At 41.8% G+C, this 19,835-nt stretch overlaps 1 long non-coding RNA gene across 1 annotated transcript; it reads left to right on the top strand.

Moving 5' to 3' along the window:
* The first annotated feature begins 3,476 nt into the window (after window positions 1-3,476).
* On the top strand, window positions 3,477-18,950 carry LOC138991203 (uncharacterized). Its single transcript, XR_011467162.1, has 3 exons — window positions 3,477-3,611; window positions 5,018-5,119; window positions 18,457-18,950. It is a non-coding gene; the product is annotated as an uncharacterized lncRNA (long non-coding RNA).
* The last annotated feature ends 885 nt before the right edge of the window (window positions 18,951-19,835 follow it).

Raw genomic sequence — 19,835 nt, 5'->3', positions numbered from 1 at the left:
TAAGACAGTATAACGGAGAAGGCAATGGCACCCCACTCCAGTACTCTTGCCTGGAAAATCCCATGGACGGAGAAGCCTGGTGGGCTGCAGTCCATGGGGTCGCTCGCTAAGAGTCAGACACGACTGAGTGACTTCACTTTCACTTTTCACTTTCATGCATTGGAGAAGGAAATGGCAACCCACTCCAGTGTCCTTGCCTGGAGAATCCCAGGGACGGGGGAGCCTGGTGGGCTGCCGTCTGTGGGGTCGCACAGAGTTGGACACGACTGAAGTGACTTAGCAGCAGCAGCAACCTGAATGAAAACCAGGAATCCTAACTGTGAGACCCCCAGGAGCTAGAGTTTACAAGCAAAGTTCCCTGGTTTTTCCTCCATTTGAAAGCAAGAATGTTTCAAGGAGGCAAAAACTGTAAAAACAGGTACAAAGTTGATTATTAGAGACACAGCACAACAAGTGGGAGACCACACAGAGAAACAGGCTCTTTAAAACAGAAGCAAGGCTGAAATATACCTCCCAGAGAGAAAGGGTATGGGTGTCCTCTCTAATGAAGAGGAGCACAGTAAATCAGAAGCTAGGTAGAAATACACACCCGAAGAGGAGGACAGACTTCCTGAAGGAGGAACTCAGGAGGTGATGTAAATCACTTGTATAGCACACTCCTTCTGGGTCTTTGTTTATATTTCGGCCAATTATCTTGTTTCTTTCTTGCATCTGACTTGTCCTAGGACTCTCCCCAGGAAGTGTGTGCAACATTTTGCTAAACTGGATCCCACCATAGAGGCCCGTGGTGCATGTCCACACTTATTATGGGGTGGTGCCCCCTCCCATTTTGTCTCCCAAGAAGCCTTCCTGTGCATGTGTAGACGGCGAAGTTTTCCTTGACCTCAGGAGTGGGCACCTTATCTCTTTACTTCAGCAGAGCTCAGCTTCTGCCACAAGCTTTGTCCTTGGAGCGTCTGGGTGAGAACAAAGCTTCAGATTTGTTCCACTTGATGAACACCAGCTGTCCAGCCCAGGGGCCTGTCTATCTCCTACATCAAGATCATTCGGAAAAAAACATTACAGAAGATCACAGAAATAATAAAATTAAATCCTTGTTCCTAATAAAATCTCTTTTTAAAAATTAGGAATAAATGGATAATTTCTTATTCTGATTTAAAAGTATCAGACTTACCATCAACCAGCATCCTATAAAACAGTGAAATAATGAAAGTTTCATCAAACCAGGCACAGAAAAGGAAACCCATAATCACCATTTTAATTTATTTTTTCTGGAAATTCTGGCCGATTTGGTAAAAAAAAAAAAAAAAAAAAAGCTTATTATTTGTGGATAGGACTGTATCTATAGAAAACTGAAAGGAGCAAAATTGGAAAAAATATGAAAACTAATGAGCTCAGTAGAATACTGAAAGCATTATAAATATATAAAAATCAATAGCTTGCTTTTATAAACGTTAAAAACAAGTTACAAAATATAATAAAAACTGGGATCCTGATCACAGTAGCAAAAAAATATGAAATGCCTGCAACCAACCTTAACAAGAAAATTGAACAATGTATTAGAGAAAACTACAAAATGTTAATGAGAATTAGAAAAGAAAACCTGGATAGAATTATGGAATATCATAATGATGTCAAGTCTTGCAATTTCATTATTCTGTTTAATGTTATTTAATTCAATAGTATAATGTGATAATTTCATAAGTTGAAAAAAAATAATTCCTACTTTCATCTGGAAGAATAAGCAGTCAAGAAGAGCAATGAGTTAGGGAGGAAATATTAACTTACTAGAAACTAAAATTAAGAAAACTTCAATAATTAAAAGTGAGATATTTGTGCAAGAATAAGTTAAGGTACTCTTGCCGTGAGCCACTGTGGTCCTCTCTATTTTCTTTATAGCTGTTATACCTATTGATGTGTTAGTGACAGTGTTAGTCACTCAGTTGTGTCCGACTCTTTGCAACTCCATGGACTATATAGCATGCCAGGTTCCGCCCTCCATGGGATTCTCCAGGGAAGAATACTGGAGTGGGTTGCACCATTGTATAGTTAATAATTGGTTTATTTGTTTAGTAAATTTGCTGTCTTTATGAATGTATCCTCAAGACCTGGTACAGTGTCTGGCACAGAGCAGCTATTGAATTAATATTTGCTAAATGAGTGAATGGATAAATGAAAGGAGAAAGCAAAGAAACACATCCTATTACATATAGGCATCTTATCTCATTTAACAGGAAAGAGAATATCTGCAATAAATGGGCATAGGGTAAGTGATTAGGAATTCAAGAGAAAAATTCTTCTCTTTAGTATGTGGAATACATACTAAATTAAAATTTTTGATGGACTAAGTCATTAAATATAAAAAATTCAAACTACAGAAAAAAATGATACTTACCAACTTTCCAACCTTAGAATAGAGGGGAAGACTGACATTCACAAAATAAACTTCTAAAAACCATTCTAGGCCCAACAAACAAACAAATCCATGTTTATTATCCATGTTAGTTGTGCAAACAAATAAACAGATCCGTGAAAAGTAAAACTTTCTATGTTGAACAAAAAATGGCAGATTATAGTAGGAAACGATGTGTGTCAAGATCCTTAAAAATATTTACACTGTTTGATATAATAAAAGAACAGTATGTTTGGATGGAAAGAAAGGGATTTTGAAACGAAAGGATCTCGGTTAAGCTTTAGCGTTACATCTTAGAATAAATTAATGCCTGAATCTTGGTGTCTTCATTTACAAGATGGGGCTATTATTATTTACCTGAAAAAAGTCATTGTGAATAAGAGTAATATAAGTAAAATTCCTGGAGACTAATGAGTGCTCAATAAGTCATCAGTATTTTTATTAGCCATTATTACTATTTTGTATCTAAAAATTATCTGTCTCAGAACAAAGCTAACATTGCTTTAATTAGCTTTATACACAGAAGTGTTGACATGGATTATTTATAGTCAGAAATATTCTAAGTGCCTTCCCACAGGGAATGGCAACAGAAATTATGGCTCTTCTCACTGGGATATCTTGCAGCCATTAAAATGAATGTTTTTGTAGGTTATGTAATATCATGGGAAAATGCTCATGGCAAGGTTTAGTGGAAAAAAGCTGAGTAAGACTACAATTTTATAAAAGGAAAAAAAGTATGAATAACAGCCTGGAAGAAAAATTGCTGAAATGTTAACAATGACTGTGATTGTGAAGACTATGGATGGTCTATTTTCTCATATTATCTTCTTCATTTCCAATATTCTTAAAGCTAATATGAAATATTTTTTTAAAAAATCTACAAAAGTAAAGACACTCTGAAAAATTACATTTGTAATCTGGATATTATTTAAAGAGTTAGTCTTGGGCAACATGACTGAGGCTATGATACTTCTCAGCCCCTGCAAAGGGGGAGGAACTCTCTAAAGTTCTAAAACTGAAGACTTGTCAGTGACTTCATCTGTTATGAAAATCACTGAGGACTCTGATGGGGACCACAGGGGAAGCGTCCAGAAGCATTGGTCAACCAGAGCTTATTCCTGGAACCAAATTCAGGAAAATGTATAAGCGCCCTCACCCACTGCACTCTGGGAGGAACAAGCTCCTGGATTACAAACATGTGAGTGCTGTCTGCCTCTGAATCTGTCTTTTCCTGCCTCCTTTTCCCTTTCTTCCTCCTCACCCTTATCATCCACCTCCCCTCCCTTATCATCCACCTCCCCTTAAAAGCTGAGTTTAACAAAACAATCCAGTGTAGAATGTAAAATAAAACAGTGTTTCTGTTTTCTGCTGAAACAGGGTTTCAGCAATAATGGGCACATCCTTCAATGTGATCATCTTACTATTGGCAATCAATCCCAATGACCTAAACAGAGAGATGTGGGGAAAGATGTGTTTAAGAAGCTGTTGATAGAGGCTTTCCTGGTCATCCAGTGATTAAGAGTCTGTCTTCCAATGCAGGGGACATGGGTTCTATCCCTGTCTGGGATCTAGATCCCTCAGGCCCCAGGGCAACTAAGCCCACACGCCCCCAACTACTGAGCCTGAGCACTGCAACTAAAGATCCTGAGTGTTGCAGCCATTATAGCCAAATAAATTCTTTTTTTAAAAAAACTATTTATCCTAAGGAAAAACAAACAGAAGGTATAGTACAATAGCAGGGGGCTGGTTGAATAAATTAATGCTTCTCTATATGATGAACTCATATGTAGCTATTAAAATTGTTTTGGAAGAATATTATTATAAGAGTTAAGTGAAAAAAGCAATATAAACTAAACTGTATATGCAATAGAACTCCAATTCAGGAAAAGAAAGACAAACAAAATCCCCACAGATATCTGAATATGTGAATTTGAGTTAACCAGGGAAATACTACTCCAGTAAGTTAAAATAGTTTTACCTGGGTGGCATCATGTTGCATGATAACCCATTCCTTTACACTTTCTACATGTTTTTAGGGTTTCTTTTTTAACAATAAGCATATATTATTTTCAGATATAATGAAAATGAAAATATTCTCTAACAAACATATTAGTAATTATTATGGAAATAGGAGAATTTTTGTTGGTAAGATTAAATTCTAAGGAGAAAATGATTGCTTTTGTTGGCTCTTCAGTCCTTTTTACCTGGGTCTCCTCACCAGCAACAATGACACCATCTACTCAGAATACTTAGTGAATGTGTTAGGAACTTCAATATGCCCTGACATTCAGTTCCTTGCTTTAATGATGAGTCTATATGTAGGTTCATTTAGTGCTTATGAAAAGATTTTGTGAATTGTTTTACCGCCTATGCCTACCTTCTTGGGCTTCCCTGGTGGCTCAGATGGTAAAGAATCCACCTACAAGGCAGGAGATCTGGGTTAGATACCTGGGTTGGGAAGATCTCTTGGAGGAGACCATGGCAACCCACTCCAGTATTCTTGCCTGGAGAATCCCCGTGGACAGAGGAGCTTGGCGGGCTACAGTCCACGGGGTCACAAAGAGTCAGACATGACTGAGTGACTAAGCACATGCCTTCTTTCAGAGACAACTGGATTTTTCTGCATCTGCCCTGATGAATACCACCTGCCAAAGATTGCTGTGGAAACAGATTTTGACCCCCAATCAAAATGTTGGCCCCATGAAGGTAAGGACTGTGTTTGTCTTATGGCTTTATGTTCAGCAATCAGCACACCTACCAGTATACATAGGAATCACTTAGTAATATGTGAATAGATTTTGAATGAGTGAATCAATGAATTAATATTTGTTTGATAAATGAAGGAAAAATTAAACAGAAAAGAGTGGTGTGTTAACACCCCATTACATTTTTAGGGGGATGGGAGACAATTCTTTATGAATCTCTCACATTCTTCTCAGCTAGGTTTTAACAACCAGTTTACTCAGATTTGTTTACATTCCAGGAGAGTAGAGAGAATGTTTCCTTTCATGGAGAGAGTCCAGGACAGTAAAGATAAAGACCTCTCTCTCCCCTTCTCAGGGAAGATTTGTTTATATTGCAGGGTAATAAATATCCTGTCTCCTAGGGGTGTGGGGTGAGGGGAGGATAAGGCAGCTCAGGGTTCCTCGGGGGTCAGACACCCACTCCTTGCATGATATTCAAGTGTGCCTGCCTCTGCGTCGCCCCCATGGGACTTGGGGAGTAAGGACCTGTTGCAAACAGGGAGCTTACACTGTCTGCTGCGCTGTGCGTAATAAAACGTCTAAATCTATCTGGACTGACTGTCTTCTTGCTGGCCAAAGCTATGGGGCTGTGAGAAGACAACCTGTCTGTTACTCCTGTGCTGCTGCTTAGTGAATACTTGACAGTTGGACACACTTATTATTGCTTTTGTTTGGTGGCCACGGTCTGAGTGAGCAAGAGTGGATTAGTGGAAGTAGCCTGAGTATGTGTGTCATTACTTTGTCGAATTAGCATGTATTAAGTGGGATCCATGGTGCTGGATAGTGAGCTGAGTTCAATTTAAAACAGACCACAAGAGAAATTGAAATAGAGGTTTAGTCCTCCTGGGCAGAAGGAAGTACCAGGCACACTGCAAGGGGCCACATGGGGAGGTCAAGGCAGAGTTAGAGGGAAAGGCAGGACCTAGGGCACGTGCCTTTATTAGGGTCTGTGGGTGTAGGGCTTTGGAGATCCTGGGCTAGGGCCTGATTGGTCAATACAAACCAAAAGAGCAAGGTTTTGGTAAACTCCATTGGGAGAGCATGGCTTACCTAAGGGGCGCCTGAAGGGAAAGAGCTGGGGGGCAGGGGAGACTTGATCACAAGGACTGTTGAAAAGTCATATCAGGAACTTAACATTCACTTGTGACTCTGTGGCTGCTATCCAGGGCTTGTGCTTGCATGAGAGGCCTCGTGTTAGTTTAGGGTCCTGCAGGCTATTTGGCTGAACAAAATGGAGGCAGAGGCAGCAATACCGTCAAGTAACTTGGCTAAACTCTCCATGATGCGCCTCATTGTCAGACAAACTTCTCTTTTGTGACTTTGGCTAAATTGCTTAATGCCTCAAGTTCCTCTATCTGTAAAATGACTTTCTTATAGCGTTGCTATAAAGATTAAATATAAAGCACCCAGCCTAGTGGCAGGCACCCAATAACACCACCCTGCAAAAGTTAATTTACCCTCTTCCCTATAAGCCCAGAAGTCATATATTACAATTTACTTAAATAGCCACCCTATACAGACTACTCGTTCATGACTTTTAATCTACAATTTCCACTTAGAAGAAAAACCCTTTTTTTAAAATAGTCATTTAAAATTCTTGTTAAATGTAATTATAGATGCTTTTTCACAGCCATATTAAAAATACTTTCATTAAAAAGTTATAAATATGGAAAATCATGCAAGAAATATACAAACTAGTTTACTGTGCAAATGAAAATTTTATTTATCTTAATTCCCCAGAGGGGAGGGGGAGAAGAAATATTTATTAAGTGACAATCTCCAAGCCACTTTATTTGCATTATCTTATTTAAATTGGTCAGTGATTTTCTGTTTCATTATTTTGCAAATGAAGAAGCTTCGGCTCAGAGATATTGTAACTTGTACAAGTTTACAGAGTGATGAAACCAAAGTTTGAAATTTGGGTCTATTTGACTTTAGAGCATGAAGTCTTTCTTTTACAAGTTTTAGGAGCTGATCTATAGAAAGTACCCACTCTAAGCCTTAAGACCTTGGCTCCTCATTCCCTGCCCGCTTCCTTATCTTTCCTTGGTATCCCAACTGTGTCCTCCTTAATGAATTATGACTGAGTTCCCCATTGTCCTCAGAATGGCAGCCCCTTGATTCCTCTGGTGTGTAGGGTTCCACCTCCTCCCAAATATTGAATTGCATAATTTCATATGCAAAGAGGATTTAAAACTTTTTTGGTTTGCTTGCCTGTTTTTGCCAAAGGAGTAAAGAGGATCTGGTGATAGAGCCAGGGGGGAGAGTGATAGTGGAGGGGCTACGTGGCATCCAATGGACCTTGGCCCTTTTTGTTTATTTAGTTTTGCCCTAACTTCTGAATCTTCTTGTATATTTAGGACTTCCACAGTGTGAGGGGAGAAGTCTAGCCCACTGTTACCCTGGCCTTTTTGCTGCCTGTGTGTGATGCATGACTGAGGCCTGGGCAGTCAGACAAACCCTTCAAGGACTCTGCACTGGGAACTGGTGAGCAGGAGGAGGCTGGGGCCAGAAGCTGAAAGATTAGCGTCATTGAAAGACTTTGTCCCTGTCTGGGAACCATCAGTATCTTTTGGGGGTGAAGAAACACTAAAACTCATAGTCAGATAAGGGGCTGTCCTTCTACTCCACTTCTGATTGCCACCGCCCTGGGCATGTCTGGTACCCTGAGAACTCCAGGTTCATCAGGGAAAGCGGCCCGAGTCTATAGAGGTATCTTTGTATCCTCCTGGGGTTCAGCCTCAGTAGAGGGGCTGGGAGCCTCAATGAGGAGCTGGGGCAGAGAACATGAGCAAGTGTTTTCTGAGCACTCATGAGATGCTCTCCCAGGGAGGGAGGGAGACTAGGGGGATTCAAAGGGGGTGATTTCTGTGTAAGCAGGTGGCAAAGAGTCATGTACTTTATATAGATGAGGTCTGGGATAGTCAGGTGACCTACACATTCAAAAGACCTCTTAACAACAATCCTGCCAAAGAGTGGGCTTGAAGTAGTAAAAACCGATTTCACATCCCACCTCTGGCACAAATAAGGTGTGTCAGTGACCTGTGGCAGAAATGGAGTCACAATGTCCACATCTGTGAAATGGGCATAATAATACACCTTCATCTATAATTTGTAGGGCAATCATGAATAAATGAGAGTCTATAAGTCAAAGAGCAAGGCTTTTAGTGGGGGAGCCAGGATTTAGGTACCAGCTACATGTGTACCTTAGAAAACATTTACTACGTTAACCAGTGCTAGGCAAGTGAGAGGTAGCTAATGGAAAAAAGCTAAATTAAAAAAATTTATTTATGTATTTATTTATTTTTGGCTGCAGTGGGTTTTTGTTGCTGCACATGGGCTTTCCTCTAGTTGTGGCGAGAGGGGGCTCCTCTCTAGTTGCGGTGGACGGGTCATTGAGGTGGTTTTGCTTGTTTGGAGTACAGGCTGTAGGGCACACAGGCTTCAGTAATTGTGGTGCATGGGCTTAATTGCTCTGAGGCATGTGGAATCTTCCCAGACCAGGGATTGAACCTATGTCCCCTGCATTGGCAGGTGGATTCTTAAACACTAGATCTCCAGGGAATTTCGTACCCAAATGTTTTGATCTCCTAACATTTGCCTGTAACACATATTTGGAGCATTCCAACAAGGAGATCCAACCAGTCCATTCTAAAGGAGATCAGTCCTGGGTGTTCATTGGAAGGACTGATGCTAAAGCTGAAACTCCAATACTTTGGCCACCTCATGCGAAGAGTTGACTCATTGGAAAAGACTCTGATGTTGGGAGGGATTGGGGGCAGGAGGAGAAGGGACACCAGAGGATGAGATGGCTGGATGGCATCACCGACTCAACGGACATGAGTTTAAGTAAACTCCGGGAGTTGGTGATGGACAGGGAGGCCTGGCGTGCTGCAATTCATGGGGTCGCAAAGAGTCGGACACGACTTAGCAACTGAACTGAACTGAACTGAACTAGTAATTCTGTCCTTTTGGCTGAGAAGTCTTTGATTGGAAACACAGTAGAGTGAATGTCTGCTCGGTTGTTTTTGAGGAGGGCACAGCATCCCTTCTTTAGAATTTGCCTTCCCAGACCTGATGGGTTCTGATGCAGCTACTCATTTCAGTACTCAGACTCCTGACCACAAGAACTATATGTGGTCCAGACAATTAGAGTGCTTCACTCTTTCTGGAATCCAGTCTGGAACAGAGACACTTGGGGTCAAAGCCTCCGGTATCGTATTTAGTGGCTGTACGTTAGAGAAATGGAGACCACAGGCTCCTGCCCGCCGAGGCCTGTGCTATGTCTTGTCTGCCACTCTGAAACCATTTCTTCAGCTTTTCCTCAGCATGCATTCAGTAACGCCTGTCTCCTATTTGTGTTAGAGTTTACTTCTTTTGCTCAAAGTAAAAAATATCCTTACAGAGTGATTTTAATTTGTGTAATGTAGGGGAAATGTCACTTAAAATGAAAACTGTAAAGAAGCTTTTGGTTTTAGAGAGGAGGGTGGTTTCGAGATGATGGAGAGGTATTTCTAAGTCACGTCCCTTTCCTCTTACAGAGGCTGGAGGGAGAGTGAGGAAGAGAAGGCAGGGCATCTCCTTGCAAAGCCACGCCTAGTGGGCATGGAGATGGACTGAGTAGCTCTGCCTAGCAAAATATGAGAAGTATCTGGAAGGCGGTAAGCAAAAAGATGGTAGGAAGCTAGAAATTAGGGGTAAAGTGGCCAGAGGAATCTTGAGAATAACACATTTGATGTTAAATAGTTTGAATTATTTCACTGTGAATTCGGTATCCATTTTCCCATGGATATTTGTCAGCTATGAACAAATTTCTGTATGACTAAATGTGTGTGTGTGTTAAGGAACAGGCCTAGGATCTATGTCTGGCATGATGTGGTGTAGAATAAAGATAGAAAATATGAGAAGGCAAGATGATCCATACATTGAACCACTTCATACCACGGGGTACATGCTCATTTACCCTCGAGAAACTGGGTGGCGAGCAGGCTACCCCTGCAAGTGGTTTCGTTTTAATCTCAGAGAGCAGAGTGCATCAGCTAACATCTGGTTTTTACGCCTGTATTCATAGTCAGCACACTTGGATGGGATTTGGATGAGACAAAGAAAAGCTTAGAAGAGAAGTAGGGAAGAACCTTGTTCCTCTAGAGCAGGGGCTGGCAAACGACAGCTGCTGGTGTAAATACTTTCACTGCAACACAGATAGCTCATTCGTGTGTATCATTTCTGTGGCTGTTCTCACCTATACAGGCAAAGGTGGTTTGCCACAAAAAACACGTGGACCGCAAGGCCTAAAATTGTTACTCTCTGGTCCTTTAAAGAAATGTTTGCCTACTCCTGTGGAGAAGGCAATGGCACCCCACTCCAGTACTCTTGCCTGGAAAATCCCATGGATGGAAGAGCCTGGGAGGCTGCAGTCCATGGGGTCGCTCAGAGTCAGACACGACTGAGCGACTTCACTTTCACTTTTCACTTGCATGCATTGGAGAAGGAAATGGCAACCCACTCCAGTGTTCTTGCCTGGAGAATCCCAGGGACAGGGGAGCCTGGTGGGCTGCCGTCTCAGGGGTCACACAGAGTCGGACACAACTGAAGCAACTTAGCAGCAGCAGCAGCTCTAGAGACAAAAAAAAAAAAAAAAAAGCTTTTAGGAAGAGATAGACTTTGGCTGAAGGTATAAAGAATGTCCTACATATTTGGCTCATAAGCCTGAGTTGAGGTGACACAGTTTATTTCAAGAGAAACCAGGTGCAATCTAAACCAAGTACAGGAATGCCTTTTGATTCTGTGTATTTGTTTGGCTGTGGCAGGTCCTTGTTGTGGCACATGGGACTTTAGGTGCAGCATGTGGGATCTAGTTCCCTGAGCAGGGATCAAACCGGGCTGCCCTGTATTGGGAATGCAAAGTTTTAGCCACTGGACCACCAGGAAAGTCCTAGGAATGTCTTCAGAAAAACTTTAGTTTATGAATTTCTTAATTCTCTTCTTCTCTTGACTGTCATTGGAAGCAGTCTGATAGACAGTAGAGGGCATCAGTTTGGGATTACATGTTCATAGACTTGTACCCTGGCTTTTCAACATACTGGCTGTGTGATTTTGAGTGATTTGCTTGACTTGAGCAATTTGTGAAATATATCTATTTTCTTACTGGTAAATGTGTAGAATAAAGTTCATTACATGGGGCTGTTATGAAAACTAAATGATACAATGCTCAGTGTGCCTAGAATTTTGAAAATTCTTCATTCACCCACCCTTCTCTTCCTGCCCTCAACTCTTTGCTGTACTTTGGGCATATAATGGAGGGCTTCATAATTAGCCAAGTGTCCCCAAGTTCGTCTTTTTGCTACTAAACAGTCATAACTATCCATTGTTTGACTTCATGCCAGCCAGGAGATTAGGACAGGCTGAGGGAATAATAATGTTTAGATCCACCTGGAGTCTTCATTTTATTCCAAGGAGAGAAGGGAAGTCAGACCTGCCTGGTTCCCTAGGAGTTCCCCAGCCTTCTGAGTCCAAATTCCCACTTCTGGACCTCAGTATGTAAGTGGGGAGGAGGAAACCAAGGTCAAGAAGGGTTTTAGGCTAGGCCTGTAGAAGGGTCAGAGGCCCAGCAGCAGAAAAGCCCAGACTAAATATTTAAGATAATTTGGGCTAACACCTTCTCTTTGGATTTGTGGTGGTGGTGGTGGTTTAGTCGCTAAGTCGTGTCTGACTCTTGTAACCCCATGGACTGTAGCCCGCCAGACTCCTCTGTCCATGGGTTTCTCCAGGCAAGAATATTGGAGTGGATTGCCATTTCTTTCTCCAGGGGATCTTCCGGACCCAGGGATTGAACCCAGGTCTCCTGCACTGCAGGCAGTTTCTTTATCAACCAGGCTACCAGGGAAGCCCAGGTTTAAAATCTGAGATATGACATGGGAATTGGTTTCTGTGACTATAGTATCTCTGCTTGAACAAGGCTTCCCTCATAGCTCAGTCAGTAAAGAATCTGCCTGCGATGCAGGAGACCCGGGTTCGATTCCTGGGTCGGGAAGATCCCCTGGAGAAGGAAATGGCAACCTACTCCAGTATTCTTGCCTGGAAAATCCCATGGACAGAGGAGCCTGGCAGGCTACAGTCCATGAGGTCGCAAGAGTCAGACATGATTTAGCAACTAAACCACCACCACCAAGGCAATACCCAAAATTACCCCCTACCAAGAAATTACCTACCCACCCGCCTTCTGGGAAAATACCTTACAAGCTAACGTGCTGGGTTTGCCTGGTGGCTCAGAAGGTAAAGAATCTGCCTGCAATGCAGGAGATCCAGGTTCATTTCCTGGGTTGGGGAGATCTCCTGGAGAAGGGAATGGCAACCTACTCCAGTATTCTTGCCTGGAAAATTCCATGGACAGAGGAGCCTGGTGGACTACAGTTCATGGGGTCGAAAAGAGTTGGACATGCCTGAGTGACTGACTCATGTTCACTAATGTCCCTGAAAAGCTTGACTTCTTAGACATGACTACATCACAGAACTACCCTGCCTTCTACCTTGTTTCTGTGTTAGAAGAGAAAAATGCCTCTCTCCCACCTGACTGTCAAGCCAGCTTTCAGTATGCTGAAGTTAGAAGAACGCCAGTCTCCTGGGTGAAGTTTTAAGTCCTCTTCATTTTTGAATGCAAATTAAGACCTCTTCAGGCTCATAAAACTCATTGTCACCGTAAGAATGCTGGTAGCCACCACTGAGTTCTTGCTAAGCATCAGTTGTTTCACAGGGATCTTCTCTATTTTTTTTTAAACGATTTTTTTGATGTCTTTATTTAATTTATTACACTATTGCTTCAGTCTTACGTTTTGGTGATCTGGCCGCAGGCAGGGCACGTGGGATCTGAGTTCTGGACCAGGGATCAAACCTGCACCCCTTGCATTGGAAAGCGAAGGCTTAACCACTGGACCACCAGGGAAGTCCCTGGATCTTATTTATAATCTACATCACAAGTCAGATGGGCTGGACTTGTTACCTCCATTTTAGAGACGATGAAATTGAGGGTTGAAAAGTTAAATCTCTTGCTTAAAACAAAGGTGGTGAGGTCTGGTTAACTCTAAAGCCACACTCTGAAGCTCCCTTGTCACATCTATGTTAATTTTGCTCACAAAGATCTAGGTCAGTGTTTCCCTAACTGCCCGGTGTTTCCCTAATCTCCCCTGGAGATTCTGATTTGGTGGATCTGAGCTGGGTTGGGAGAATTTAGGATCTGACAGGTGATTCTTGTCGTCCAGAAATCTAAGAATTTGTCATCTAAGAAATTTGGGAAGCACAGGTAGTCATCAAATTCCTCCCTCCCCCCATAGTCCCAAACTGTGACTTTTATGGGGAGGCTAAAGTCAGGCATGTATATGAGACACGAGGCAAGAGGCTTCCTGAGACACCTGCCCCTATAAAATCCAAGCATAAGGAGATGAAAAAGCCCAAGTTTGATAACAGCTCCCATTTCTTATGAGCCTGACATGATTTCCTGGGGATCTGAGATATATAACATGGACTAGTAACTGTGACTGGGATAATTGTGATGAATTAGCTTAATTAGCTTTTGTGGACTGACTTTAGCGGATGCCAGCTGTGAAAATGGCCAATATAAACTAGGCAGGGCCTCAGAATGACTGAGGGAAGTAGATTTCTTGGGCTGTAAGAGCATAGTGGGCTCAGTGACATGGGTGGTTGTAGGTGGTTGCAATGATGCAGCTGCAGAGAAGATGCCAGGTCCAAATGCTGAACAGACACAGCTGGACCTGAGCAGGTCGGGGTGGTTTCTTCCCTACACGGTATCCTTCCTTATAGGCTGCTAAAGAAATGCTGGAGTATGCCAGTATATCAACAGAAAGGACAGGGAGAAAAGATTTTTAAAAGCCTTTAATTTAAATTCAAACTTATGACATGTCTTTCAAGTGGCAGCAATTTGAAAATAAAGACAAAATCATAAAACATTCATCTCCAGGCAGAAAACTGGCCTTTCAGAAATAAAATAGAAAATAAAGGGATGTGGGGCCAAGGGAATTTTGTTTAATGTTCTGAATGGACAAAACTAACCTTCCCCCCACCAAAAAAAAAATACAAGATGAAACAAAGACAGGAAAAGAGAGAAAATAAACAACAAAAACAATAACAAGGAAACAATAACCAAGTAATTTAAAAACAGAAACAGATTTTATGTTTTTAAAAACCTGAACCTCCCACCGAAAAAACAAGAAGAAAGGAAGACAATAAAAGAGAGAAAATAAACAACAAAAACAATATCAAAGAAATAGTAACAAAGTAATTTAAAACAGAAAAAAATATTTTTGCTTGTCTAGAATGAAAACTGTTTGGTCCTACTACCATTCAGATCATCTCCTCTATTGGTGCATGATTCTATATCGATTCAGAATAAAAGGATGTATCTGTTAGAATTAGGTCCAAATGTGTACAACAAAAATAAACATATAAGTAGAAGTGGCTTCAAAAGAGAGTTTAGTTCTTGCCATCATGAAAGAAGTCCAAATGGAGACAGTCCAGAGCTAACGCAGTGGCTGTTCACAGCCTCAGAGACCCAGGCTCCCACACTGTTTCAGTTCATCCATTCCTTCATCAGCATCTGTCTTCTTCCCCCCAAAAGATGGGGGCTTAACTCCATGATGGCTTAAACTCCAGCCATCGTGTCCACATTTTGTCCTCAAGGATAAGAAAGAAAGAGAAAGTAGCAAAGAGCATGCGTTAGCTAACTTTCAAGGAAGGTTCCTGAAAGTTACTCCATAGCACTTCTGACCCCATCTAACTGACCAGCATTTAGCCTCAGGGCCATATTTAGCAGCAGTGGAGAATGGGAAGCTGGTCTTCAGTCACACACGTGCACAGCTGAAAATTAAGGATGTAATCACAAAGACAGAAGGGGTGAATGGATAGCAGAGTGGGCAAATTGTTTTGCCACAAAATGTAATGTTCTACCCACAAGGAAACAGCTTATGGAAGCTCTGGGCTTGGTAACCAATGGGGATCTTAGAATAAGCCTTTCCTTTCTGGCCCCGCCCCCTCACCTGAAGCAGGAGTCTTGAGGCTAAAAGAAAATGCTCTTGCCTGATCTTTCTCTGCACGGCCACCCCCACAAAGCCTCTAATCAGGTGCCTCAGACAAACTTTTGCCATGAACTCCAGAAGGCTGTGCAGACTACTAAGTTTCACCTGCATCCTGGGAGCAAGTCACTGATTCAGAAAGGAAGGTCCCATCTGCGCACTGCCAGGTGTGTTCCGGAAGGTGGGTGCTGTCCTGGGGCGTTGGTGATTCCACTGCTGAAACTTCCTGCCGTACCAGCTGGGCTGAGACCTGCAACTAGCACTCCTGCTGTAGCAAGCATTATCCCACCTTGTTTTCTCTCGCCCAGAGTGTGAGAACTGATCATTTAGCTGCCCTCAGTAGGGCTGAGAAGGCAGTAATGATGGGATGGCTGGAGGAGGAGGGCTGCACAGCTCAAAGGGTTGGCTATGCAGGTTAATAAGCACATCCAGTGAGCTTTTACTCTATGCCAAGCATTCAGTTTTTTTTTTTTAATATTTAATCCTCACAGTAAACTTGGGGTGAAGATGGACTCATTGTACCAGTTTTGCAGATGAGAGAACAAAGGCTTATAGAGGCTACTTGTTCAAAGTGAACTCAGCTAATAGATAAGTGATCCAGTCAGGTTTTAAGCCCCAGGCCCTTCTGACCTCGGAGAGTACCCGTTAGCCCCTACACGATGCCCTCTAGCATTTGTAGGGAGCTGCTCAGAAATGCTCATCCTTTCTCGATGCTTTCACATCGACATGTAGGCAGAGCACAGGTACACGGCTCCAACTGGGATAAGGGTCATAGGCTGCGTTTTGTGTTGTTGTATAGGAAGCCAGAGGGAGACGTGAACATCTGAGCAAAATTGACGCTGACTTATTGCTCTAAATAAGAATCTGCCCAGTGTAAGCTTGAAAGTGGCAACTTTTTCTTTCCTCCCTACTTCATTGCCACCTCTCTTGCTCTGCTGCCTTTGAGCAGTTGTCAGTGATGCTAACAAGCTGGCAGAGGATGTCAGGAAAGAGATAATTTATTCCCCATCTCCAGCAGCTGAGGATAGCACCTCCCCAATGACAGACACTCTTCCTACAGAGAGAAAGCAGCAAACCCTGGCATCTAATGAGTGACCAGCTGGGGTTTCATCCCTCATGCTCACGTGGCGAAAAGGAAAGGGGAAGGTTTTATTTCTAGATACATTTCGGTGCTGTCTGAAAGATGTTGGCTTATGAAGCACAAAGGCTGGCTCCTGGGACCACCATGAGCACTGGCCCCACTGTTAAGACAGCTAGTGCTGAAGAAGGTTCTGGTCCACCCACCCCTGGAACTTCTTCGAAGACATCAAAAGAGACTGGCTTAGAAAAGTAGAGAGCTTGTTTTCATTGTTGTTTATTTAATTTCTGTTCTTTTTTTTTTTTTTGTAATACAATTTGTCTCTTGTTTAGGTAGCCATCTTCCTTATTACCAGTGGCCAGGCAATAGAACCAAATCTGTGGTGGTTCTGGCAACTTTTTGGGCCAATGAGTACACATCATCAGAATAATAACTTTTTGATAACAATTCTCTAGTCCAGATCAGTTTTTCTATATAGTTCATAGTGTCCAGAAATAAAAACAATACATTCATGTTGCTCAGGAGTTCTTTCTGGAATTGAGACCTTAAAGAAATTTCTACCGTGGTTCTTTATAAAGTGGCCTCTAATATAATGAACAAGATGTTTAGTATTAAGATATTGTCACGATGAGGGTTGCTAGGTTAAAATAAAACTATAGAACACCAATTAAAATTGAATTTCAGATAGCAATGAATGATTTTTTAGTTTAAGTATGTCCTGTGAAATATTTTCAATATTGCTTCTACTAAAAAATTATTGGGGACTTCCCTGGCAGTTCGGTGGTTAAAATTTCTGATGCAGGGGAAACGAGTTTGATCTTTGGTCAAGGAGCTAAGATCCTGCATGCTATATGGCATGGCCAAAAAATAAATTAAAACAAATTATTGGGTACTACATAATCTCCCTTATATGTGGAGTCTCAAAAAGTTAAACTCGTAAAAGCAGAGAGTGGAATGGTGGTTGCCAGGGGCTAGGAGTGCAGAAAATGGGAAAATATTGGTTAAGGGTACAAAGTTTCAGTTATGCAGGATGAACAAGCTCTGAAGATTAAGTGTGCAGTATGGTGGCTGCAGTTAATAATACTATATCATATACCTAAAACTTGCTAAGCAAGTAGATTTTAAGTGTTCTCACCACATATGCACACACACACACACAAAGTAACTATGTGAGGTGCTGGATATATTAATTATTTTGATCACGATAATCATTTCATAATGTAAACATATCAAAATATCACATTGTATACCATAAAAATATATAATTTTATTGCCAAAATAAGTTAAATTTCAACAGTTTTAATGTTTATTTGAAATTCAAAGTCATTGGGAGTCTCCATATTTTATTTAGCAACCGGACTTGATAAATACACCATGGAGACTCATAGAGCTGCTTTTGTTTTGTTTGTTTAACATTTTATCTTCACCCACATTACACACCCACAAAGTGCAGGAAGTCAAACAGTTCGATGTGACTTGCTATAAAAACATGGTTCTTTTACTCTTCTCTTTCTTCATTTCCTGCAGATCCAGAAACAACTATTTTCAGTTCCTCTACCTGATTTTTTTCTGGCAAGCGAAGTATAGCTTCATTTCTGTAACCTCGATGCCGTACTGCTACATCTTGATTTCTCAGTTTCAGACATTATCTATTGACATCCTTCTATGGAAAAAGAGAATTTTAGCTTTCACCACCTTCTGCAAGCTAACTGTCCTTCTCCACAAGCTCCCAGTGTAGTTATATGGTCATTTTGATCCAATCAATAGTCAGAATTTACATTATTATGACCAGGTAAACCCTATTCACAGCGGAGCCATTTACATTTCCTTTGTGGCATAACTTTTGGAATCTATTTTTGTTGTTGTGGGGGGTGGGGTGCGTGTTAATAATGGTCTCTGCTGAGTTTTTAAGGTACTTACCACTAATTAGTCCCCAAGCTCTTTCCCAGTTATGTAAATCTGTCAATTATTCAAAACACAGTGGGTATTCTAGCAACTTCATCTTCTCAGAAAAAAATTTCACCCCGTTTCTTACCTCTGACTTGAATTGATTGATCCCCTGGTCACCTGCACAGCTTCATCCTGGGATTCCCCCCTTTATCACCATTTGGGGCACATCTTTTTCCTCTTGTACAGGTTCACCTATTCCCTGGAAGCAGTGTCTCCTGTTTCTCCGGTCACTCCCTCATCTAATGTGGTATGCCCTCTGATAAGCCCTCAGTGACTGCTTGCTGAAGGAAGAGTGGATACCTCCATGAAGACTCCTGTGCAGGATGAAGACTCCGGCGTCTTGGAGTGTCACCACAGGGGCCTTCACCTTGCTTAGCACGTGCTGCGGTAGCTATCGCAAAACTCTGGATCCCACCTTCCTACTCCTGTCTCCAGCCTCCTTGGCTGGTTGGCCTTCTGGTCTCCATAGAAGTCAGGATCTTCATTTCCCATATGAAATGTCAGGGCAAATAGTGTTCATGAGTTAATTGGAGAGTGGCCCCTGGGTGGCAGATAGGATGCCAGAATGTCCTGCTGGGTTCGGCACTGCTGAGGGACACCTAACCCCTCATAATGGGTGGAATCTCACCTCGATACTGAACTCTTGACTCTCTCCCACTGTTGCAAACCAAACTGTCTGAGTGAAGAGCCTTTAAAATGTCATTAGAAGCAGCAGGCACTAGGTGCCGAAACTGCAGTGAGAGTGATGAGTAATGAAGGTAATAAGACACTTGCTCTATTTATTTGTTTTCTCTTCTTCTTCACTAGTGATTAATTAAATAAAGTGCCTAGCGATTTAATGCTCTGCCTCTCTCCTAATTGGATGTGGATGGTTGTAAAAGGGATAGATTTATTTCCTATTTCCAAATTGTAGCCTGACAGGAATGCTTCTGCTTTCTGATCCCCACTCTCATTTTTCTCTTTCATCTACTTTTCCTCATCTGATAGAGTAAGCATCAGGCAGCATGCAATCTTAAGCACTTCCACCATGACACCACCTGGCCTGACCAGATGTGACGGCTGCATTTATCCAGCTAATAAAACAACATGGCCTGGCTTCATGATTGCAACAAAAAGTTTTATGGTTCAAGATATCCACATAGATCAAAACCCCCCCTTTTTTTTTTAAAGAGGAGGAGGGACTTCCTTCCTTGGAGATGAAATGTGAGTTATAAATAACAATAGGATTATATACAAGTTCACATTTTTTGGATTCCATAGTGAGAACAAAGGTTGGTCCAGCCAATTTTCTATAGTAGGTAGAGAGACTGAGGCAGAGAATTCATATCTAGGTGAGAGAAACATGGAAAAATTCCTCTGGAACAACATAATTGGAATGAAAACTGGAGCCCTGCTCGTGGCTGTGTAATTAGAAATCATATTCAATGAGCAATTATGATGAACACTGTCATTTGCCATCTATTCAGGGGAAAATAACTAATATACTTACTTGTGTGGGATATCGCTCTGCTGGCACGCTGTAGTTCATGGGGTTGCGAAGAGTTCGATGCAACTTAGCAACTGAA

Source organism: Bos mutus, chromosome 16 (assembly GCF_027580195.1).
Source record: "Bos mutus isolate GX-2022 chromosome 16, NWIPB_WYAK_1.1, whole genome shotgun sequence".
NCBI classification, from domain to species: domain Eukaryota; kingdom Metazoa; phylum Chordata; class Mammalia; order Artiodactyla; family Bovidae; genus Bos; species Bos mutus.
The sequence above is the reverse complement of the archived record's forward strand: the minus strand, read 5'-3'. Positions and strand labels throughout refer to the sequence as shown.